The 26,821-nt window shown below is 43.4% G+C and overlaps 1 protein-coding gene across 1 annotated transcript in view; it reads right to left on the reverse strand.

The window, feature by feature from the left end:
* Window positions 1–26,821, reverse strand: part of pdzrn3b (PDZ domain containing RING finger 3b) — a 48,046-nt gene that overhangs the window by 16,464 nt on the left and 4,761 nt on the right. The gene's annotated exons all lie outside the window — the stretch shown is intronic.

Below are 26,821 nucleotides of genomic sequence, written 5' to 3' on the forward strand. Positions count from 1 at the left end.
ATCATCACTGTCTGCTGAGCCCAAAACCATTTTAGTTGGCAGCCTGGTCCAAGATGGCTCAACTTCACACAGTCAGTCCTGTTACGCAACCTGAGCCGGACCGGGAATGTTATGACTCCATCTAGTGTGTTCTAATACTGCTCTCTATACGATTATTTCCCTTTCACTGAATGCACTCTGGTAACAAGATTACGGCTCAAACACGCACTGGAGGCAGCTGCAGTACTACTAATATGAGGATTTTGTCGTTGTGTGTGAAAATATGTTATTGAGTGAAGTTGACACACACACACACACACACACACACACACACACACACACACACACACACACACACACACACACACACACACACACACACACACACACACACACATGCTGCCCGCCCCCAGTGCCTGATTAGCAAGCACCAGAGCAGAGATTAACCCCTGATTACATCACAAATCTGTCCCAAACTACCCCATTCAAATAATACCAGCGGCACTGGGAATTCTATTGTTGACTCCACCTTCAAAGGCATTTAGACAAAACACAAACAAACTGTGGTATGCACGCTCGCTCACAATCGGCAACAAATAGGGAAACAAACAGAGAAAACAATTCCTCAAAGAGATACTACAGAGAGCTGACATGACTTAGACCCACACACTTGAGCGCTGCGACACTTTATTCACGGACAATGAGGTAATTATTTGAGGATGACAGCAATGACGCCTCCATTCAAAAAAGATGCATGAGGAATAGCAATGTAGAGTTTATATAGTCAATGTCAAAATGTTTGACTTCATTGAAGCATTTTTGAATTTTATGTCAATCTCATGTTTGATTACAAGCATTCTTGAAATTCTCATTATTTTTTTTTTTACATAATTCTTGTTATTTTTGTTTTGAGTAAAAAGGTTGTAATACATCGTTTTACTAACAGTATTGTGGCACATGTTAGTCCATGAGGGACATTGATCTGATTAAGAGTGCATTGTGAGCATGTGTTGGCTCATATCGCCACCTACTGGAGATGTTCATCAAAGTGATGCTGAGCTGGGAAGGGTTCCTTCCAATTTTCAACTTCTAAGCAAGTAAAATGAAGACAGGAACAAAAGGGGACGCAATAAGGAGAAAAAAAAAAACAGGTCAGCACAATGGAATGGGGTTATTGAGGGACGAAAATCACAGTGTTGGGCTCTTTAGGGGAGGAGGGAGCACAATGGTGTTTACATGCTAGATTCTACAGCGCTACATCAATCTCAATGTGGCTTTGACACCACCCACCCAATTTCTACATCTTCTGGCATTTTATTATCATTCCTCCTGTGCATGTGTGTGTGCATGTGTGTGTTCACTTCCAGGAGCCCAGCTGGCTTAGTTTGCACTGGAAGAAAAGACAAGTGGGGAAAAAAGTAGGTGAAGGAGCTTAGGGAGTTGGGGCCATGGCTCCAGTCTAGCATGACTCAGTTTAAGAGTGTCCGTGCCCTGGGGGGGGGGGGGGGGGGGGGGGCATCCAAAACATACTGCTGTTCAACTCAAATGTCTGTAATCAGCACATTCAGATCATCACTTTCCCCCTTTAACAAGCATCTCGATGTCTCTTGGCTGTTCCGCTCAGGGCAACAAAAACACTAATGATAGGCGGGCGACTGAAAAAGCATTAGTGTCCACTCTACTTGGGCTGCTGCTATTCTTGTGCGCTTCAAAAAGTTGCAGTTATCCTGATCTTGCACCCTAAAGCCATTTGAGTGGAATCTCTCTTCTGTTTCCACAGTTTCCTCAGAGGGACCTTTTATTTGCCAAGTTGTATATTTGGACATTCAAGAGAACCAAAGAAACGTGGTGAAGATTAGATGTGAACCTGTTCTGCAGTGTGTCACAAACAAGTACATATACGTTACGGAATGTAGGCCAACTCGAAAATGAGTTACAGTTACCAAGCCAGGTCCATACATAATCATTCACAGCTTGTTTCCACAGGAGGTTCTATTGAGTGAACCGAACCGGCTGAACCTTTTCTCTCCACAAAATGTCAAAGTCCTTAAAAAAAAACAACTGCCAGTGACGACTGGCAGAATGAGCATGTGAAATGTGGCAAAGTAGGTCCTTTCAGAAATGACCTACAACTCAAACTGGCTGAGAATATTTTGTTGGGAACACTCCACCGATTAAGACATAGAAAACATGCAGGACACCGGCGTTGCCTAAAGCACAAGTAAAATAAGGCCAGACGATATTAACCTTGAATTCTTGTCTCCTCGCAGTCAGTTTGGCTCTTATCAGCAGACAGACAATCTTGGCGTCAGACTGGGCTGACCAGTAGGTAAACACCACATAAACTGCAACCATCGTCATGGAGACAGTGTGGGGAGGGGAGGGGGCATACATGCGTGAACAGCCTGCCAAGCAAGTGCCGTGCATTGTTCAGGCAATCAAGTGAGAATGCACTCACATGTCTCTGTCAGGTCACGTTATATTAGCACAGACCCTTCTGATGAGTCATGCTTTAAGCAGGAGATGAGAACTTTTCATGTGATCCATCACTGAATCACATGGCTTGGACGTCTTTACCTGCATTTGTGTGTGAGTGTGAGTGATTTTTTCCACAGTAGACAACGGTAACATTTTTCCACAGCAGAAAAAGATTTCTGGCATTTCCATTTGAAACCTCAAATTAAACCTTCAGAAAAGGCAATAAATAAGTACGTGTTTGGTAAATGTTTCTGTGGCAGGCGTACTATTCAAGCCTTTGGCCGGTGAACAAAAGCGAGTCAGCGACTAAAATGAACGAATATTGCTTCAACCTAAAAATTCAGCAAGCATATAAACTCATACAAGGTCATAATTATTATTATTGTTATTTTTTTTTTTTATAGAAGAGACTGTATGTGCATGCTTGGGCCACCAGGGGTTGCCCCATCCCTCCGGCCAAGCATTTTCCGGGAGGTGGTGAGGTCCGGGCCTTGCTGGAGAGGAGACCTGCTGAGCACAAAAATGAAAAGCCAGCCTGCGAGCAGCTGGCAGTTCTTGAACACTGACTCATGCTATTTTACCAGACCACTCTTAAGCTGTATCATATCCATAGTTTAAGAAGCATTGAAATACTTTATGGAACTGCCATAGCTGGAACTAAAACCCGTAAAATCTATATATTTTTTTTTTTTGAGTAGCTGCCAGATAATTTTATGACTGCAGCTTCAGCGATATTGCATCTGTATGTGAAATGTAGTCGGGGTCTCTTATTGCCAAGTGAAAATTGCACTCAAAATAAGCCTGCGTGTTTTCAAGAGCACAAGGCCACACCTGAATAGAGAGGAAGTTCATGTGTTACGATGAACTCTGCTCTTTCTTTTGCTAAAAAAAAAAAAAAAAGCAAAGAGTGGGCGATGGAAAACACAAGGATGAACACAAGGATGAACACAAGGATGTTAAAAGGTCCGGCGTTGCTCGTGCAGTGACAAAACGGTTCAAGGTTCATATTGGACTGCTCGAAGGAAAAGTGCAAGTGCATGTCGTGTATGTGTGGACAGGAAGCACCTGGTTCCAAAGGCCAAAGAACACATGGGGCCTCATGCAACCCCAAACACATCATCTGCTCACCTACAACAGATCCTGTGCAGACCCCGGAACTCCAAACGCTAGTTGCTGACTGCCAGTGTGTGACCAAACGTTGCTCTTTTTTTTGCAACGATGACAATAAGAAATTGTATACTCAATAGCACTGCAGCTCACTTTACACAACAGGGCTCCCTTGGCTGCTGCCTGGGAAATCCAAACCGTAGCCAGCTACAACAAAGTCTAGTGGAGGTTTTGGGCGGAGCGCATGACCCGGCCGGGGGGAGGGAGTCTCGGGCAGCTCGGCCTCGAGGGCATGTGGTCGAAGAGGGTTGCGTTTTGATGACTGTCGGTCTGCTCACCGGGGATGATGGAGCCAGAGGCAAGTGGCCCAATGTAAACAGCTCTTTCTGCCGGTGGAGCTGAAGAGCCGCCGTAATTACCGGTGGGTATGAGAGGATGACTCGGGATTTGGAGCAGGAAGGAAAATACTGGGAATGAGCGATGGAACAAAAGGTCGGCGCACAGGGGTGGGCTTGCGCGGCTCCAACCTTCTCATCGATCTTTATATCCTTCACTTTCCCAGGGAAAGAATTACACTGAGAATCTGCCCGAGGCGGAGAAGGAAGTTCACACCGGCGCTGCACGGTGTATCCAAACTCGTCTTGTTGTTGCCTTCTTTGCTCGGGAGGCCGTTGGTATATTAAGTAGTAGGCTCCCAATGAAGTGAGTTGAAAAGTATTCCCTGCTCTGACGCAACGTCAGACTGGGAAATAAAACTAAGTGGGAAGTGAAAATGGCTTCAATAAAGTCTAGCGAGCTTACATCTTGCAGCAGAATTTTCAAACGCTTAAGTGTGGAAGGGAAAATAAACCTCGAAGGGAACGGATGCAAACGTGACAGGCGTGTATTGTTTGCTGCAGTCACCTCCATTTTTTCTGCGTGTGGCCCTTCATCTAAAGCGGGGAACCATCTCAGAGGGATACATGAAGGGTTACTGTTTAACTGGGAGTAGAACTGGTGTTTAATGACGCGAGAGACTTTTTGGCAAACATTTCTCTGGGAGCGTAATGCGAGATTTAGTCTGCATTGATTTACACAACAGTAAAAAAAAAAAAAAAAAACAACAAGAATGACTTGCCTAGTTTGAAGTTTCACACACGAAACGATTCGTGTATACTCACAGAGCTGAGTTGTAGGGCAGAGCATCATTTAGCCAAAGATCAAATTGAACCAACATAAAATAAATAAATAGATAAATAAATAAATCCATCCATTTTCTGAACCGCTTTGTGCTGGACCCTATCCCAGCCGTCATCGGGCAGTAGGCGGGGGACACCCTGAACCGGTTGCCAGCCAATCGCAGGGCACACAAAGATGAACAACCATCTGCACTCGCACTCATACCTAGGGACAATTTAGAGTCTTCAATCGGCCTACCAAGCATGTTTTGGGGATGTGGGAGGAAACCGGAGTGCCCGGAGAAAACCCACGCGGACACGGGGAGAACATGCAAACTCCACACAGGGCGGGCCGGAGGTGGAATCCGACCCGCACCCTCCTAACTGTGAGGCGGACGTGCTACCCAGTGCTCCACTGAGCCGCCTTAAATAAATAAATAAATAAATAAAATACAATTAATAAATAAAACATGCAAGTAAACTGGGACATCAGAGACGAGACGTAACAATGTCTGTAACTTGATTCTTGTGAGCGTGTAAACGTGTGAGTAAACTTAGTCAAATTTTAAAAAAACATGCTGCCATTAACCTTTCTGGCAGATCGAATACAGTGGGGAGGACATGGGTGCATTAAAAAAAAAAAAAGATGCTGTTTGATACAGGCGATGAGAAGCCACTCCGAGTTTGGACCCAATAATTGTTTTTACATTGGGGAAGAAGTTAAAAGTGAGGAGAATACAAGCCAGGATAGCGCAATTTCATAACAACTGAGAATGCCAGATTGTCTGCGGTGAAATAGCTTCGCTCAGAAATGTAAAGTTGGATGAATAAGAGAAAGTGGGACAGATTTTTTTTCTCTAATAACGATGAAAACAGGAAGTTGAGTTAAACCTGAGGTGGATAATCAACAGATGTCACTCATACATGACTCACACATATCGTATTTTTGAACACAGGCAAATATTACCGCCACACACTACACGACTGTCTGCTGACATAGCTGCAAGAATAAACACGAGGGATGGAGAAAATCAATATGCATTGCTGCATCTTTGGAATTTTTTAAGATGCGATAGCCTGAATTGAGAAACTGTCAAACCGAGATTGCGATCCAATCTGACACTAATTTCTTTCTGGTAATTTTCCTTCATGGGGAATCCTCTGCTGCATTTCAAGATTACGCGCTTGATCAAACCATGTAAATTGTATTTTTCTTTTTATTTCTAAAGCTCATACGGGTTGGGAGTACTGTTGCATGCATGACACTATTATATAAATATCATTTGTTGTTTTCATTTTGTAACTCTAAAATGAACTGAAAGCCACAGCTTGTTGATTTCCCGCTTCGTCTCAATTTAGGCATTTCTTAATTATGAAGCCTCAGCTCATCAGCAAAGAGCAAATTTGATTTGATTGCGCGTCTTCTATGAGTGGCTCACCAAGATGCGTTGGTGAACAAGGAAATGACATTTTTTTGGATAATTATTTTCATCTGTTACAAAAAAGGGAGTTACTGGAAGTGCAGATGAAGGCCGGTAAGAGCAACAGATGGCGGCGTGTTTGTTTGCAGCGTTTGGCAGGATGAAACAAAGCTCATTATCACCTCCCTCTGCATCGCCGGATTCATCAGTCATGTCATCCGGCGATACCACCCCGATCCCATCTCATAACTCTGCCCGGCACCCCACAACTCTCCCCAGTGTGGAGAGCACACCACCTCAATCCTTGCCAAAATACTTTTGTACTTTCCAGCAGATAATGACAACAAAATTCTCCATCGACTGGTGTGGAATCAGACTTTGTTGAGCACCTGGAAACGATTGCCAACACCTCCAAACAGGCCCCGAATGCAACGTGCAAAAGGAGTCGTTGGTGTGTTTTTTACCAGCTGCTGCTGATGTTTTATTGCTCCGTTGAAGCCATTTGTAAGCTCGTACGCGAATCGCTTTGCATTTTCACAGGCGTCCCGGACCACAACTATGTCATTTCCGTAGAGCGTACGCTACATATTGAATTCATTACCTTGAAAATAGAGACAATTTCAGATTAGTTCCTTGAGCAAATGTGATCATCGCTGTTTATAAAAACTGTCGAAGGCTAAGGACGTGCGGTCCAGCCAAAGTGGATGACGGCTGGGAAAAAAACCTGACAAATCAAGTCGTGAGTTTAATGTGCGTATTTAAGCAAGGACCCTAAACACACTCCGAGTATGATCCTTGAGTGATGGCAAACGTATAGCCATGATGTCAACCGGGCGAGTATTTATAAGGCAGAATGCCTCCGAGGTTTAAATGTGGGAAGACTAATGGGCAAAATGATTGAATATTAAGCTCAGATTCCTCTAATAGGCGTCTCTGCATGCCGCGGTGAGCTGTAAATTTTGCTTATGCTCTTGCGGTCACGTGTAGACGGCGAATCCTATGTCTTATTTTATTACATGCGGCACAGCGCTTGGCATCATGGAGAGTAATACGGCTGCGCTCGATGGAGCAGAGACAGATTTGACCGTCTATGTTGACGCAAAATGAAAACATTAGCGTAAGAAATGTTTTAGCAGGCACTCGCCTTAGTTTGTCGTGTTTTCATTGAAAACTTTTCAATAGATTCTTGAAATTGTGGCGTGATTAGTCAAGGTGGGTAGGGATTGCGCCCTGTTGCGAGGTAAAAGTATTTTTGAAAGAGTTATAAAATACACGTGTCTTGCCGTGTTTACGTTCACGTCAATCCGTTGTCGTACATTCACCCTCAACTAACGTGTTTCTTGAAAAAAAACAGAACCAGTGGTAAGCCAATGTAAACAAGACATTTTGGTTTTACAGGCAAGTCTGTCAATGTGTCTGCATGAGAAGGTGGTGATGTAGGTCGATTCTCGCCGCTCGTTCCAAAACCAACTTGAGTATTTCCCATTAGTGGGGATCCGTGTTTCCTCTGGATATCGGCCCAAAAATAAACCCCCCCATATCAAATGTTCAGCAAAACAAACTTATTGAATTGGATTAAAATGAAATCATATGAGTTTAAACCCTGTTCTGCAATTGGCTGGCGACCAGGTCTGGGTGTGCCCCGCCCTCGCCCAAAGTCAGATGGAGTAGGCCCCAGCCAGCGTAACCACACAAAAGATGGATGCAAGTTGGAAAAGTGCAACACCACTAAAACGTCTGGTTTTATTTCAATTATACAGCAAGTTTCATTGTTTGACAACGACGGTATAACGAGTTCCTAAAAGTGTTGTTTTAAAACGCTATAATTCTTCCTTTTTTCCGGCCCCTCGGAAACGATTAAAGCCACCTTCACTCATTTGTTTACCTTAGCTTTCTTAACTTGTAATAATTACACGGTCCTGCCTGCAAGTTACTCTTAAGCGCAAGCTTAAGGATTATGCAAAAGGGCAAGTCACTTCAGGTTAAGTCTCTATTAACACAGCTCCTCTTCCCCTCCTGGCACCCGAGTGTCTCAGCTAAACGGTTCCCTTTGTAGGACCCAGACAATAGAAGAAGGAGGAGAGAAAGCATCGGCCTGTGTCTCCAATCAGTCTCTGTGCTTGATTGACAAGCGGCATGACATAAACTACGGGATGAGAGCTCCCGGATCGCAACTCGGGCTACAGATCTTCTAATGCCGCTCAAGTCAAGCACCTGTCACAACAATATTTACCCTGGGGATAACACACACGCACGCACGCACACACACAGACACACACAGACACAGACACAGACACAGACACACACACACACACACACACACACACACACACACACACACACACACACACACACACACACACACACACACACACACACACGCACACACACACAAGTCCAGGAAAGAGCGACGGAAAGAGACAAGAATTGTACTTAACTTTGATGACAGATCATAGATGCATACAGGAAATCTCTCTTACCTGCAAGAACAAAAGAGACAACAGGGGTTACTTTTTTCTCACCAGTAGGTGTTCCTGCCACTTGTCACCTCTTAGTTGACGTTGACCTTTGCCTGCCTCAGAGAGACGAAGGACTCATGACCATATTTAGCCATGAGGGCGCTACTTGAGATGGTTTCAGTTTTAAAAGGCAGACGTTCGCCTGTGCTGATGAGAACAATGAGAATGATTCGAAAGTGAGACTGCTAGATGAGGTATAGAGATGTAAACAATTTAGACGCTCCATCTAACCTCCACCTGTGAGTTCGGCTCAGCTGTCACATGCTTGCAATACTTCAACACTGATTCAATTGCTTGCACGTATTTTTTCCAACCAATAATAAAGAGCTATTTTTTCACTGTTCATTTCTGGAGATGTTAGCTTTTAAGCAGTGTATGAAATTCTATCGGTATTGTTTACCATTAGTTGTCTGATGTTAAGCTTCTCTGATTGCAAAAATACAACAGCGCACTTTTTCCTTGTGTTAATTCCCCGTCTAATTATTTGTCCTCCACCTCACCCCGGGTCAAAGACTCTCTAATCCATCATGATGGCTCGCTTCAAAGAATCCTGATTACAGAGAGCAGAAGGATGAAGAGAGCGAGAGCAGGCAATGGTCTTAGAGACAGCGTTTTGGAAGGAAGGTGGGAAGGAAGGCCGATCGGATTTGCGGGGGTGGCACAATGGAAACATCTTGTCTGTCTCTGAGCAGTCTGGCTTTTGGGGTGTCTTCAGCGAGAAGCCTCAAAGCATGTAGAGTCCAAACTTGCTGTAATCAACAAAAGCCTATGCGAGCACATCAATCTGTTTTTCCGTCGTCAAATGGCGGCAGATTCGTTTTGGCCGCGGCGATAGAAAAGGAGACGAGTCGTACAGTTTGCTAAAAGGTTATGTGCTTATGTTTCTACGGAGACTGCCTTAAGTCCCTCATTTGTTATGGGATTGGAGGAGTCCAATTATTTAGTGGACAGATAGGAGGATGGAGGCTCCACCACATGGGGAGGTTGAGTCAACATTTTCCAGAACAACAGCCACTATTATTCTAACCCCAAACAAGATGATCTACTCCAGCTCTGCAGGTCAGCTTCGGCTGAATCATCAACTTACTCACTAGCAAAAGATTGCATTAATTTGGAACATATTTTGTGAATCTAATCATGTCTGCTTTTTATGATCTCCTGCTTAGGTCAGCAAGGTGACACTTTTCGCTTGATATTTGTTTTACTGCCTTTCTAAACAAACCAATGAAATATGTTATGAGCCTTTTCATGGAAAACATCCTCCCAGGTGCTCTTAGTACCAAATGAAAACAGCTGTTGTGCTAATTGAGTCATTGTTATGTTAGAGCCACGTGTAGCGAGACAGCTCGGACATACGGAATTTGCAAGGAAATGAAGACACCCGCAATCGAAGAGAAACAACGACAATGATACAAAATGAAAACAATTTAGCGCTTTTCTCCCGAGTGGGAAGACTCGTAAAACTCTTTGCGGATTATTTATCATTTCATGATAGGCGGTTAAAGAAGACGCAAGGGAAAAAAAAGATGATGGAGGTGAAAAAGCCGAGGCGGCAGTCTGAGGAAGAAGCTTCTACAGCCCGGGGTGCTCTGTCTTTCTTTTTGCGTGTTTTTCTTCTTCTCTTTCCACAGGCTGGAATGAGGGCCGGCCGCTGGTGAAACCTGTCTGTCCACAGGTTTAAATTTAAGATGGAACCGATCCCTTCGGACCGCAGTCAGTTGGTGAGTTACTTGCCACGTCTTTCCTTGTGCGGATAACAATTTTAATTTCGATTGTGACACACAGTCAACACAACATTTTTTTTGAAGCCATATAGGCTGATTGCTTGTGGAAACGTTTCTTCGTTAACACCGGATGGTGTAACATAAATTTGACTTGAGTTTCTTTCAGTGTATCCGTCATCAGTTCCATCAAGTGGACTGGTTGATTTCCGTTAGCCGTGCGAGAATTCAGGCATGCTCAGACTGGCATTTACTGACGTCAGAGGCTGATGTCAGCAGAATGCCAATAGTGACGTCTGTTATGGAAAGAGCGTCGATATAAAATTTGCGAATGAAATAAACAAAATAAAAACTCTCCATTGTTAGTCACACAAAGTTATTTTTTGTTGTTGAATCTACTGAAATGCAAAGGTTACAATTCTCTGAAACAAATTTTCTCCCATCAATCTGGCCAATATCATTTAACAAGTGATTATTTCCTTCCATGACCAGTTGGCTTTTTTTCCACACTATCCTATCGTTTTTGTAATTGCGCCTTATTATGCTGGCGTGATAAGGCCATGAGGAAACAGGGACACCGCCTTCCAAGTAAACACATGCTCGCTTTTTTGGCTGGGGCTGTCTTCGCCGGTGTGTGTGTCTGTTGTGTGCACATCAGGTTCTGTGTGTGTGCGTGGGGGGGGGCCTGTAAACGCCTGACATGAGTGCAGCTCTTCTCTCTGAGGCACAAGTCCGACAACAACTGAGAACAGACAGTTCGGAGTCTGTGCAGCTGTTTCTCCACGGCTGCAGAGGAGACCTTTCAACTCGCTGTGAACGCGACTCGCTTGGGCTTTTAATTTGGCCTGGGCTGGAAAGATACACACTTGAGGTGGGGTAAGAAGCGCCGCCTATTCGCCCCCCCCCCCCCTTGGGCCCAAACGTCACACAACTAATTGGTAGCCCTGGGAACATAACAAGATTTTGCAAGAACAACAAGAGATGATGATTTGCAAAGAGGCTGACGTCAAATCGGGGAGCCGAGACAAAGAACGAGCTGTAGTCTTGCCAAAGTAGCAGAGAGGTGGACAGTGACGGCTGTGCGATCGGAAGGCGGGGAGGAGACTGTCGGCCGCGCTTGTCGGCGACTTCACACAGGCCTTCTATATATTTGAACAGCTGTATTGTGTGATCTCTAACCGGGTGGGAGTGGGCGATGGGAAGTCATGTTTTTGCTCTCAACCCGTCTTCAATAGAGGACCCCACGGAAGTTTAACCCGTGGGGTCATTCTGCTACATACTAACCACAATGGCCCATCTCATAGCAGGAAGAAGAAAGAGAAAGACAGCGGGAATTGGAAAGTTATCCACGTGTGTGGAACAAAGAAATTGAAACCTAAAATATGGGACTGTTTAGTGCTGCTGATGAGCCCAATTTTTTGCAGGCGCTTCCGAGATATGCACACATGTAATCGCAATCAGAAATGCCGGGGGGGACGCAAGTCTGGTTTAGGTGTCGGACCATGACAAGCGCAGTTTCAGTGCCCCACCGAGACACAGAGGAGCTTTTCATGCATGGCACTAAAGCGCGGCTGCCGTTAAAGCGCCTCAGGCCGTGGCAAGGGCGCGACAGCCAAAGGCAAGTAAACACCGGACGACAACGAGCAGACAGACTAGAGTACACGCTTCTGTTGTTGAAGTCATCTTTATAAGCCTGTTTCCACAAGCCGCAGGAAAACAATATGCTTTTTTTTTTTGTTTTTTTTCTGTCTCACAGTCTGCTAAGTTAGTTTTCATTTGGGCCAAGCTGAGAGGATCGAAGTCATAGGACTCATTTAAAATGGGGCTGAGGGGGAAAAATGAGCCTTAACTTCATGGAATGTTGCTGTTTTCAACAAAGACGGGCTTTTGAGGACTCCTTGGTGTCATAAAAACATGATGCATTTGTCTTTAAGCGATACAAATGTTATCTTAAAAGCCACACGAGCCATTTATTTGGAACAATTTAAAATTCCATCTGGATATATTTATACGTCATTAAATTGTGCGCTGGCTGAAGGACTGGCTCAAATTACAGCCTCAAAATGGAGAGAGCAACATGCAAGCCGAGCATCTCAAATATTCATCACAGAGATGTTGACAGATTATTTGCTTGTCAGAAAAAAAGATTGAATTTGAAATCAGGTGTTGCTTTCCTTTGTGAATTTATAAAGAAAAGAGAAGAGTTGGAGCAGAGGTAGTGTCGGTGGGTGGAAACGGTCAGGAGCCTCAGCTCTGAACATGTGAGTGTCTGTGTGCGGTCCTTGCCAAGAAAAACAAGGCCTTCGCATCGTTGGGATCTGATTTCAACATGGAGGTATGGCAGGAAACGGGTTCTCTGGGGCTGGGGCTGGGCTGGGGTGTTATATTCAAGTCATCATGCCAAGAGAGGAGAAAAGAGACCTCAAGACAGAACAAGCATTTTCTGATGGTAGACTGTCAGCCGTAAGCTGCGTCATCACTCTTGTGGCTGCCAGTCACACTTGCGTAGTAAACAAAAGAGCTGCAGAGCACAAAGATCACATCAGTTCAATCTTGCATTGACATTTGGACCACAAGTTTTACTGCTGGAGGACCAGAACGGACACCACTCACAACATGCATTTGTATACTAGCTACACTGTATATAAAGGTTACAGAACATTTTAGCCCTTCCATTTAACACATTTAATCGATACTCCATGGCTGCAAACACAAAACAAAGATGCTTTCAGCTCACGCGGTCATATCCAGGTTCCCAAGCCCAAGTCCAACTCACCAATGCCCAACCCCCACCTCCCAAAGGTAGAACCACGGCAGGCAGATGTGACCAATCAGGCTGATAAAGAGTGAGTCTGCTGTGGAGCGACGCCAAGCTGTGGGTGCAGCTGCGCGCTGTTGTCACGACAGAGAACCAGAGACAGATAGCGCCGAAGAAAAACAACGGATGAGACCAAGAGGGAGGAGAAGATCCGGCCACATTCTCCTGAGATAATCAAATGGGATCAAAGCCTCGTCATCTCGGAGACAGCATCACAAACTCGGACTAATTCTCAGACTGCCTTTAAAAATCACGTTTGCCTTTCTCCCTTATTTGTTCTCACGCCAGGCCAGGGTCGATGTGACACATTCAGACGATATCCTTAACTGATGGCAGCTTTTTAGTTCAAATCCAACCAGCATGAAAAGTTACATGCAGTCGATTTTGGCAATATAATCTAAATCCAACTGAGATACATTTGTTTGAGCCTCTGGGCTACCAACAAGCATGTTCGCATATGTTGGCTGAGTGACATTCTTGCAAAATGTTTGCAATGTGGGATTTATCAAGAATGTCAGCTTTCTATCGAAGAGCCATTCCTCCAGTGTTCACATCTTTCTTCTGTGTTTTCTTACCCTCCTATGTTTATTTTCATGGAACTTGCAACAAGCGCACCTCCTGCTTTGTTTCAGTCATTTTAGCAATCAAACGACCATATTAAGATGTAGCAGACTGGCACAGAGGCTCGTGCTGCTTTGTAATAAATCATCTCTTCGTGGGGATTAGAATGTTTTCAGGGACGGCTTTGAAAGTCAAACCTCATTATTTGAATGGTAATTTGGGTGGTGTTCATAAACTGAGTTCTTCTGGGAATTGTTTCTGCGAGTGGTGGTGATTTGTTATTTATGGCAATTGGATGAGTAAAGCATCATAGATTAGAATAAATCCAAAAGCTCTCTGCAAAATGCCTCTAACTAGATGAGCGATTCGGTTGAACACTCCCTAAAGTCCAAATCGACTCTGTGAAAATGAAGTGTGTGTTTTGAGGACGCCTGATGTATTTTCATCACCAAAATTGGCAAGACTTTTGAGAGTTATGTGCTTTTATGTGTCCAAATGAGATTAGTTTAGAGTGCTAAGAGGTTTCTTTTAGAAAATTGATGCCAGGTTTTTGTCTCAGTGCAGTAGTTACAACACTCTTGTTTTTTTAAAACAATGCAGTTCCTCAAAACCTGCAGCAGCCTTTGACAAAGACAACAGGCTTGTCTGGACAATCATAATTCAGCGTTGCGATCTCATAACTATAGAAATTGAGACTTTTGTGAGGACTGATACTTGCACATACAAATCAAATCTAATGACCAGCCCATTTTTTTTTGCATGTTCTTTTCCCCCAAAGGAGCTGACACAGCTTAAGTCTTGTCGACACAACAGACGCGCTGTTGTATGCTCGGCGAGCTGCTGGCTAACACTGGGCCTCACTGCATGAATGTGGACCTTCAAGAGTAACCAAACAACATGTCTCCCGCTGTACAGGACACAAAATAGCGCTGCCATTTGCACAGAGCTCTCTTACACCTTGAGCTGGCCACTAAAAGTGGGCCTCCAAGCCTTTAAGGCCACAAATGAGCTAATACAGAATAAACAGAGCTGGCCAGTGGATGGACGGTAGGTATGGAGTAAACAGCATTGCAGTCTTATGGAGACAAACGACTGGTTTCTCAAATGGAGACTTCTATACGGTTGTGTTATTAATAAAGACTGTTTACGAGTCGTCGCCCTGCCACATGGATTTTTATGAACACGCTCAGCAGAAGTTGATGCAGTTATCAGTACAGTACATTCACATGACATGATATGGCAAGAGATGAGGTTCCAGAGTTACGTGAGCATCAGCACACTCCCTTCCTTGATGATGACTGCTTGACATATGCTGCAGTTCATGCACAATCATAAGATCCATGATACTTATGCCAGTCCCAGCTCAGGGTTCTATTTTGGGTATATCTATCGATGCCGAGAAACATATGAGCCATTTCGAGAGTGGAAGTAAAGCGAAACAACCGAGATAATGTAGCTGCACGAGTTTGCACACCCTCTTATAGATGGAAAGGTGTTCAGTATTAGCAAATCATGCAACTCGAGTAATATTTTAGATGTTCTAGAAGGCTTTTGCTGCCACCAGAATGGACCAAAACATTGTCAAATTAAAAACAGTTCTATGTGGTTTCATAGGACCACAACAAAAACTCCCAACTCTATGCGTGAAATTTAGATTAGTCGACATAAACCCAAAGATGCAGTATGTCGTGAGTGTCTTGTTTCCAGACGATGGCCGAGGCTGCATGTGGTCTGCTCATGAACCAAGAATGGTTGGTCTGTATGGAAAAACACAGCCTGTTCTCTGACTGTGCCGGCTTAAGGCAGATTTATGATTGTCCGGAGGGGGCAGGGGAACATTTTTGGTCCAGACTTAAATCATGACAAAAATTAAGAGCTGGTGATTGGGAGAGTGGTTAAGCGGCGGTCCCTGAGTTGTGTGGTTTCCACCACCACTGAACATTGTGTGATGATCTTAAGTGCTGAGGTATGTCACCATGTGCCAGATTTGTCTGCAAGTAGGCGAGAAGCTTAACCTGAAACTGGTGCTTATGTTTGACAGAATTTCCAACAATTCAGCCGAATATATTAAAAAAAAATGCACATTTTATAGATTATTTAGGAAAAAGAACAAAACGAATATGGCTTATAATTTAGAACAGCACATCTCATCATAAAATTCCTTGTGGTCTGCTTAGAGGCATATCTTGCAAAATGTCTTTCAAAACCGCTAATTTTCTGAGGTAATCAATTACCCTTCAAGTTGATTTATAAGACTGGCAACACAACAGTGACTGACAAGCCTGAACAGTTTGAGTAATTAAAGACAAATACAAATATTGATTTCATGCCAGCACCTTGTATTCCTCCAACTTTGCGCCACACCCCTGAGCTCAAGAGACACCATGTGTTGGCAATTTGACTGATGTTAAGGATTTGACTGATGAGACCTCAGTTGTATGCAAGCGCACGCTTTCGGGAATTGGCCCGGTGGCGTTTAACTGTGAGGACTTAGGACAATAGAAATTATGTGCAAGGGATTGCAAGGATTTACTCCCATACTTGAACACATCCACAGAGTCAGTTCATGATGTGCTCAGCACATTGTGCTCCTTTCTAAAGAGCCACTAAACGCCTACAACCTACCCCAATGACATAAATCGAGAAACCATGATAGTTTGACACCAGGGGTAAGAGACAAAAACAACACTGATGCTAATGTGACCCGTTATGCCGTCTCCTTCTTTCCATATATCGCAACACAGAAACATAGATCAAGGACATAAATTCAGTGACTGGACGCCCGAATGACAGCCGTATCATCGTGTCATTAGACTTAAGAGCTGCAACTTTCTGCCCTTACCACCTTCGTACTTCTTAACTTTGTTCTCTCCCCAGCAGACAAGCTCCGATGGAGAGATAAGTTGAAGGTCATGCTGAAAGAACTGAGATTCCATTCAGGAATGTGTGGAATGACACGCTTGTTTGGTGCCCAAAAAGCATCTTGGATGGATGCTACTGGCATGGAAGCATGTGGGCCATGTCATCACTGGGGTCAATGTGAGCTGAGGAATGATGGCACAGAAGCTGATGGGCTTGCTCAGCAGTTAGATAACAGCCCCAATTTGATGCAACTCTTCTCTTTTATCAGGACGAAGGTGATGGATGAAACTGTGGCTTGCCTGAGATGAAACAATGTTGTTGGCAAACCTTAAGTCCAAACCAATATTGTTCATAAATGGTTCTCTTGGTTGGGTAAAAAGAGGAGGCAAATTACTACAACTCTCAGAATGCAATCCTTTCATCTTCCCCAAAGAGACTCAATGACTTTACCGCCAACAAAAAAACAAAATACAGTTTTGAGTGACTTGACAGTAGCTCCACTAGTTTTTTACAACCAGAAAATTATGGAAGGAGTTTACATACACCCAGTGACTTGTTGACAGCACAGCATCTTAACGACTGTCGTTTTGCATTCCAAAAGAATTCACGGTTGGGTTGTGCCTCGCACAGTTGCGAGAGCGGAAGAGCAACAAATAAGGCATCCAGTGTTGACAATGAGAGTAGAATGGCAAGAATACAAAAAGTGACACTTCAATCAATATTGTGACTCACGATGGGAGGTGGCCATAAAACTGTATGTCTTGTTGACTGTTCATGTCAGCAGACTGTACTGTTTATTTTCTTTGTTGGATTAAGTGGCAAATTACTTTGACATTGTTTGCTTTAGGCAAGTAAAGTATCTCTTGCTGTTTTGCCTTCACACACGATGATGTGTCAATTTCCTGATCTGACTAGTTACATTGATGAACTGTACTACTTAGTGGAGATGCTGGCCATTATCTTTTAGTATGGCCACCGCCTCATTCATTGTTTTACAATTTACAGATTACGGTGCAAAGAAAAAAAATACATTCAGAAGGTGTTAGGACACCGATGCTTGAGCAAAATGAATGTTGCGTTTATGGGAGTGACTTCCTCTCCCGGTTCCAACTGAATGACTTCAGTTCTCGTGACAAGGGGAGAGCCATTTTACTATTTGTGTTGACTTTTGCTCGCTGGACAAACAGCTCGGTCAGATGTGAAAGCCCATGCGTGACAATTTCTCGGGAAAATCCGGGAGATACCGACACTCTGCGGTTCTTGACTTCTTTAATCCCTCTTGGTGAAGTAAATGATATCCACTCAAGTGGTGTTCGGCCATTACCCACAAGCACATGCTCCACTTCATCACCAACTAAAGTATATTGTGTTTTGTAGACTCCGTGACATGATTGAGTGAAGGATTACGATAGCCTAGTAGGTGTTGACGTTTTACCTCCAAGCATTCCATATTTGGTCATAGAAACAAGCAAGGGAGCATCAAAACCACACAGCTAAATTTTTTCCTTGCAGAGTCATACTTGATTAATCAGAACTTGGAGAGCAAGAGAGAGTAAATGTGGGCTCAAGATGAGGAGAGAAGAGACAGTGAGAGATGAGAGTGTGTCATGCTTTCGTCGAGGAGAGTGACTACTTGTAATTTCAGCAATCTTCCTGGGAAAAGCAAAACTGCAGAGTTTGTCAGCGTCCCGCTTCAACGACACTGGAGTCTTTAGTCTGCCCGCCCCCCCTCGACTTTCTGCATGGCGCAACATAATTCATGGGTGGCCAAACATAGCCATGTGCGGCTGAAATGGAACGAAGACATATAACCACAGCAGCCCTTTTATGAATGATGCTGATTGTATGGGGTTTGTGTGTGTGTGTGTTTTGTTGATTTGTTGTTTTTAAAATCTGACAGACGCAAGTCCCAGCAAGCTTCTTTAAGAGACTTCATGATTGAACAAATGGTATGCTTCAGTTTAAGAAGCACCCAAAAACTGCCAAGACAGACAACATTCAGTCCATGCATGGTAGCAAAAGACAATTTTCCTTTATCTGTTGGTTAAGAAACACTTCACGGTCATATGGAAAAAAAGAACACGACCAAAAATATGTTTAGTCAATTGAATGTCACCTCTTCCGTCACGTGCCTGTTCTCCATTCCTTGTTTGGTGCTGCACTCGGAGAGGAATTTAAAATCTGTCACTGCTCGGTGTCAGGGTAAAGCGGAAAGTCTTGGGCAAACACACCATGCCAAGCACCATGCCAAAGACTCACTGACCTCAATGCAAAATTTCATAGCTAACAGCCGGTTCAAGTGGCAAGAAACCCCTCCCCCACCTTAGTCTCGGAGTTTGGACATCCGCGAGAAAGGTCATATATGGAAAAAGACTGGTTGGCATGTCTGTAATGTAAATGTCTGCACTCAATAACGATTGACCACATTCAGAGGGTTGCCTAAAATGTTCATTGGATGGAAAGCAGTAAAGATTCGGTCGTAAACGCCCACTTGATCAGTTCTTTGACTTTCAAGGTGTTGATTCGTGGAAAAGCATCAAACCATTTTCATTATTAATGCTCCAATTCAGCTTTTGTGCCCTGTAAGGTTTTGCATCATGCTTGTAATGTTCCGCACATTTGGTTCAAATTAGGGAGGTCGTACCCCACACTGAGTTTATTTGGACCTTCGCAGCAAAATAATCACTGGGCTCTCTCTGACTGCAGTGTGACAAATATTACTCGTCTGGAACAACTAATTGAAAAACGAACTCAAGTCTATTTCCTAATGTGTCAACTATGCAACGTCTGGAAATGGAACCTTGGCATGTAGGATGTGAAATGCGTTTTGTTGCTGAGGGCCAGGACAGTGTGTTCGGGATTATGTGCTACATTTGTGGTTTGTGTGCAGAAGCAAGCCGGTCTCTCGGAGGTGAGGAACCGGGAGGAGGTCCAGACGAGACAGAGAGGCTTTCATTACTCTCAACCTCTACATGAAAAGAAATGCCAAGTGGGCTTTGTGTTTTCCTAGCGAATATCAAATGTGGTGAAAATGTTGAAAACACGATTGTAACCAACAAATATGTGAGTTGCTAAGCCGTGCAGCCATGCCATAGCGCGCCAATAAAAAGAAAGAAAACACGGAGCACCAAACGTTGACAGGCCTAACCAAAAGCAGGCCATAGATGCTATGACAGATGTTGGAGTTTGGACTGGGAGCCTGGCCCGGTTTTGTTCTGTGAGGAGGTCGCTGACGGAGGTCGCTGACGGAGTTGCAGCCACGCTACACGCACAGAACCAAACGCACAATCAGTTAAATCATACCAAGGCCTTATTTTGATTTGCTCACTTGCTTTCAGTTCAAGGAATGGAAGTCAAGTAACAAAAACTCAGTAGGATAGCCGGGAAACATCCAAATCGCAAAATGATGACACAAAAGGGGACAATGGACTTGATCGCATGAATAAAAATGGAAGGGTGTGTTTCTTTATTTTCCAAGTTGTAATCCCGCAAATAAAGGGCCATGTGTAAGCTCAAGTGTGTGTGGAAGTTGGAGTGCCTTGGCTGAGAGGTAGCAGCTGTTGGCCCGATATAGCAGCGCTGGAGTGAAAAGAAACACAGCCTCCTTGTTGCACACAGAAACCACAACTGAGCGTATGGATAATAAAATTCATATTTTCACTTATGCATTGGCAAAATAAATCAGAGCTTCTGTAATTGAAATTCCATCATGGTGTCAAATATCTTTTTAAGACTAATCTCCTGGCTTTGTCTCCATCGATGCTGCTTTAAGAGGATTCTTAAACTCACATATGCTCTCATATATTTATGTTTTGCCTGAACTTATGGCCCAAAGGGTTGACTTGGTAGTCTAAGGCTAGATAACGACATACAATATGAAATCAAAAGGCAAATGTTTTAAATTACGTCGAAAGTTCATGCTGATGTTGACGACCTTGTGATTAGAAAGTCGATAACCTAAGTCACGTTAAAAAGGAAGCCTGCACTAGGAATAATAGCCAAATAAAGGCTGTCCTGCTGCCTCCCTTGATAATTTTCCATCGACATAAAAGAGGGTGTGTGAAAACTACAGTGACAAAAGGTTTAATTTTCTGCAGTTTAAAAGTCTGCCCAAGGGTGCTGGGCGGACGGCGCAGCACTAAAAAGCCCATTGTCCGGCCAGGATAGGCATGACGTTGGAGACATTAGATTTATATTACACGGCCTGCTTCAGCTTTGTGCTTTGAGGCGACTGTTTTCACAAGACGGCAATGAGAGGAAAAAGATTCACTTTCAACTGAGGTGGGAACTCGTCCTCACAAGGATACTTTACCACCTTTGCGTATCAATCAACCTTTGCAAAAATGTTCCCTTGGATCTGACTTCAAGATGGAGGCAAATGGCTGCCTCGGTACATCAGGCAGTGTATTTGTTCTATTAAATGCTACATACAGTATTCTGTATATTGTGCATATGAAGACATCTTTCTTGACACCTCGCCGTTGATCTTGGCACGGGTCTCTGCATACTCACTTGGTGGTCCTGAAGGTCTCCTCAACCTGACAGTTATTTTCTCTGCCAACGCACTATCGTATGACAGAATCTAAAGCAATTAGTGGCTTGAAATGTTCTGCCTCAGGTACAAGACACACTGAGGTAAGAACGAGAAATGGGCGAGTACCGATACCAGGTGTCGGTGCCAATACCAACTTGATTTCAAAATATCTGTTCTCATACTTATCAGATGCCTTATATTGTGGCTGTTTTACAGTAAGGAACTTGGAATTAGAAGGATAAAAACTGCCATTAATTTCATGCAGTTTTGCCTGTATCGGTCCTAAAAAAACGTTATCAAACACAATATAGGGTATGTTTCCATGGCAACAAATAAAAAAAACTTTTTTTTTATGTTGCCATGATACATTATTTTTGTATACATTTGAAGCATTTAAAAGTTTTTTTTTTATAAATGTCCCCTGACTACAGTATGCAATATAGATGAATAAAAGAATCTTTTCATGTAACTGCAGGTGCAAACGGCTCTGCATACGGAATATAAACAACCATGAAAGCATGAGAGGACTCTTAAGACAGTAAAATATGTTCTGGCAGCAGGACCACCTGTGTATTTAAAGGGTGCAGTCAGAAAGAGCACACTGCACATGTACTTTTCCAAATAGGAGAGGAAGAGGGGAAAAAATATACTCGCTAGCTCCAGGCTGTCAGTCAAAAAGGAAGAGGAAGTCTTGAATGAGGCAAAACTTAAAAAGGAACATCACTCTCAAGGGAAGAAGAGAAAGACCAATGCAAAGCTAGCAAGGCGGAGGCGTGGAGCCACGTTGACAGACAATGCTTTCTTTGCATACATTTGCATGAGAAAAGGCAGCACAGCGAGCACCGCTTCCACTAAATGGAAGTGACCTCTCCATCTCCTCCAGAGAGTCTTGGAAGAATTCGAGTAGTGGCAACTTCAAACAGGCAGCTTTGCCACATTCATCCCTGAAAAAGGAGTTGATGTCGTCCAATTAGTTGAGATATTGCTGAACATCTGTCGCGTACAGGAGGGCCAATTATGTTCCGTGATTCTTTACATCTGTGAAGTCCTAGCGGAGTCTTAGAAAATGAAAACCAACATCTGTTCGTGGCCGCGTTGGCCGTTGCCTCGTAAGGTATGAAGTAGTGAAACAGTTCAATGCATCCACTTACTGCGTCTATTCATTTTACACGTGGAACATGTCCAAGTACGTTTGCGTACTTCAAATGTGGACCAACGCTTTGGTGTGAAGTGCAGCAGAAAACATTCACTGAGCTTTACTTGGTAACTACATTGTAAAAAAAAAAAAAAACTTTCTTCTTGTGTGAAACTTTCAGTTACGTACACAAGTTGAGTTATCTTTCAAAATTAAAAAAAGATTAAAATGACAGATGAAGGATAAGAGATTGAAGTCACACACACAAACAAACAAACAAACAAACAAACAAACAAACAAACAAACAAACAAACAAACAAAACAAAAAAAAGTAACTTCATTATTCCACCCGAGCAATACATGGAAACACTTTCTTTATGATGTTTTGACTGATGTGGAAAATAGTGTGTGGTGAAAGCCCAACTGATTTTTTTTTCATTTAATTCAATCATAATTTGAATGTAATTAAACTCATTGGAGTTCTGGAGATGTTATCTGTAAAGTGTAGACGCCCTTGTGTGCTTTACTGTCAAAATGTTGGCACAGCCCGAGTCAATTTTGATGGCAAATATACAATTTTGGCCTTGAATCAGGAATTGAACGCTTAGACTAGTTTGATTTATTCTTTTCAAGGCCTCTGAGGTTTGGCAACGCGCTTCTTCATTCAATAGACGCGAGCCATCCATTGCCAATCTGTGCTTGGCGTCAAGTGGTTCAAAGTAGAATAACAAATAACAAACCAGCAGGAACAATTGCAATATTTCAGTTTCATATTTTTGAGTAAAAAAATGCAAACTTGCTGTAGTTAGAGAGCTACATATTTTTTGGGAGCTGGGTTGAAATGCTGGGCAAAATCGGATTGTAAAACCATCATTTTACTCCGGTTTCAAGTAAGATGAGAACTCAAGTAGTTACAATATATGAGCAACTCGCTGCCATCTTGGGGTTGTAAATTATTTCCCAGATTGTATTGAAGACTGGGGATTTACTTCATATTTGGGAATGTGCTGGCTACTTTCTTTTTCCTTAAAATCCAAACTGACTTCATCATAAAATGCTTTTGAAGCCACAGGAATTCTACAGGATGGGAATACGCTTGTACCCGCCATCTTGGCCCAGATAGAGCCACAGATAGAAAGAGCCATCGAGCAGGGTGGTGCTTTCCGAAGAGTACCGGGAGGGAAGGAAACGGCCATTACAGCGCGTCTGTGAATCAGCCTATTAGGGTTTAATTGAGGGGAGTTAATTAGGAGTCAGTGGGCAGTCTGTGCTGGGGGGGGGGGTCAGGGGACCAACACAAGAAGCAGCTGGGTGAGCAACCCGAGCCGATTGTTGCCGATTCTTTTGCACAAGGCCGGTAGCTGTGTGGCAGGAAAATTATCTTTAATTACACTTGTCTATTTCTGCTACCTTGAAGGCGTCGTAAATTAACCCAGTGCCCTGCTAAGAAGCGGGAGCCAGCCCAGGCAGTGTCGCAGCCAAGCAAACACATTTACAGTAGAGCCAGACAGGATGTCTCCGCACAAATCAAGCGCCGGCTTGCCTTTGAAAGTGAGCGGAAAATAGGATATTGTGTGTGTGGTGCAGGACAGGGACAAAAATTGCCTTCTGGCTGGAGTGAGGCATAAACTCACCTCACACCATCTCCAGACTGAAACGACTACACATCTTAAAAATCCCCCTCCGCTCCCATAAGGGGCTCTAGAAAACAAAGATGGGCTTGTCCTCACTCCTTCAAACCAGCTCTGCAGAGAGCCACTCAAAGCTGGGGAGACCTTCTTTAAAGTTAGATTTGATTTAATTTTCTGTTCCTGACTCATCTGGACCACGGGACACAGGAATGTGATGCAAGGCTTGCTTCGTTTAGTCTGGGATGGCCGCCTTCAGGTCGTCCATCAGGAGTAAACACGCAGCGTGCAAAGAGCTTCAAATCCAATAAAGGCTTTGACAAAGAACTGACTCTTGCCTCGGAATACCAAACATGTGATCTTCCTTAGGGAAATAACTTGCTTGTCTGTTCCGCTTAGCCCCACAGGTTCCAAAATAATGGAGGAACGTCCTGCTGAGGACGCCACGTGCTGAGTCAAATTATGTCACGTTCTTATGCCGGAGGAATGCTTAATAGAAAAAAACGCAACTGCAAAACTCTGCATTTCAACCGGCAAGCCCTTCTTTACACCTACGGGAATGAGTAACACATTTTGATGTGTGATATAATCGATCCTCCCACCAGATAATGAGGAAATATATAAATGACTCAATATAAACCTTATACAAGTCAGCAGTCATACTTGAACAAAAAATTGCCTTTTTCCTCAGTTAGAGGTATAGAGGTGTCCAAAATGTCTTGGTAGGCTGACATTTTAATTTTGGTATATATTTAAAACTGTTATAAATTTAAACTTGAGGGGTCAGTTGAAAAGGAATTAAATAATTTGTCATTACAGACTGGAAAATCATCCGGAATGTTGGAATGAAAGAAGTGAGGGTGCTAACATGTGGCATTTTGTTTCCACGAACTCACCATAACTTAACCCTTGCGCAACTCAAACAAATGAATAATAAATCCGTAGGGGCATGCGAAGCTCAATTTACATCTCTGTCACTAAGTGCTAAGTGCTGGCTGGCTGGCGTGCTTTAAAAGCTATCCCATCTCCTGGACTGTGACTTGATACGTAAAGAACTGCAGGGAGGTTCGGAGTGTTTAGTGGGTCAGCTCGGAACTCAGAACACAAGTGACATGTAAGAAACTGCAGCTGTGCCGTGTTCAAAATGTGTAGGCTGGAACAGAGACATCATTCAACTTCAAAGTCTCGCACATTAGGACAATTGGGCTGTTTTTCATGATTTTGCCCCTTCCTGTCAGAGAACGTCAAATACCTGACCACCTTATATGTATTTTACGAAATTGTCCTATGAGATTATCCTAGATTATGTGTATTTATATTTATATACATATATTTTCCTCGTGTGCTCGTTTAGACTGAAAGAAATTATTCTTTTGTGTAATGTTGTCCTTCCATTCTGCACTCAGCAGTTCCAACGTGTATACATTTATATAAATATTGTCTTAGCTGGAACACATTCCTGCATGCCGGCTATCCCCCTCCTTCTCTTCTAAAAGACATATACATACACACTCATAGAGTCTGAGCCGCCATATTAGAATTGGCATTTCCCTCTGTCAGTTTATTTTCAAGCGGTTGTTGCTGTTTGCCCTTTGCGACCCAAGAATGTCTGCTGAGGATTTACAAGGTGACATTTACAACAGCGGTGCAGGCGTCGCTATTCTCTTCCTATTTTCACACTCTTTCAATCCCTTTGCCCCCATAGAAGTTATGGTGAAGAGCTCAGGCGCATCCGCTGTTGCATTGCGATGAAGGTTGCTCACTTTAAAGGAAAGGTCATTTTAATGACAGACACCTGCAAACTGAATTGGGATTGCTTTCTATTGAAAACATTGTCCACATTCAAGTTTGACGTGTTAACGTGTGAATTTATGAATGCACCGCCTAGCTAGCTGCATAGCTAAAAATGCAAACAAGCTAACCATAACCAGTAATAGCAATCCGGGATCGATGAAATTTGGCCTTACACGGTACAGAATGAATGCATATCAAAACATGGCTGAGGCTACGAAAACCTAATATCTATTTGCAAACACTTTAGCTGATAGCTGAAAATGTTCATCTTGTGAGGGTCCCAAGAAAACACAAAGCTTTTCTGACTGAACAAGGGTGCATTCATGCGCTGATTCATAACAGCTCGGTTCGAGGAAAGCCATCTGCCATCACACCCTGACGCTAAGAGCCTGTTGTCAAAGTACGAGCCGCGGCTCAACATGTTCATGTTCCATCCATATAGACTTACTGAAATTAACATCTCTACGATAGTGCTGTAGTTTCTGCCTCATCAGGTTGACATTTAACGCCAGTGAAGGGATTGCAACAATTATTTTTTTGACATCTTTCATGTTTTAGACACGAGTTATGTTGACGACTGTAAAAACCAGAAAGTTTATAGTATCTAGTATACAAAGTAGGACAAGGCCACAAGGAGTTGTTTTCAAAATACGAACACGCAACGGATTCAATTTCATCAATCGAGCTAAGCTGCGTTCACTTGATGTCAAACGCGCAAGCAACACAATCGCAAGGTTGTCATGATGACAGATGTGCTGAAGAGAAATTTCAAAGTACATGACATGGAAGTCTTTGCTCAAGTCAGCTAACAAAGAGCGAATGTTCGAAATACAATCCGCTGCTACTATCGGGTTGCCAACTGGAATAAAAAGCTCTCATGGGGAACGACAACTCTGAAGTGTTTAAATGTCAGCGTCTTTATGGTGGACTGATTTGTTCTCGTCACTTCCCTGCACTGGGAGCCGAGTGGTGACTTTGCAGCAACTGGCCACTATTGCCGGACAAATGGCACGCCATAAGGATCATGCAAGTGAGTGGCTGTAATGACCCTCGATGGGAGGAGACAAAAGTCAACGACATTGTCCTTCCAAAGACTTTGACACCTCA

The sequence above is a fragment of the Syngnathus leptorhynchus genome, chromosome 11 (genome assembly GCF_054491065.1).
Source record: "Syngnathus leptorhynchus isolate UIUO chromosome 11, UIUO_Slep, whole genome shotgun sequence".
In the NCBI taxonomy this organism is placed as follows: domain Eukaryota; kingdom Metazoa; phylum Chordata; class Actinopteri; order Syngnathiformes; family Syngnathidae; genus Syngnathus; species Syngnathus leptorhynchus.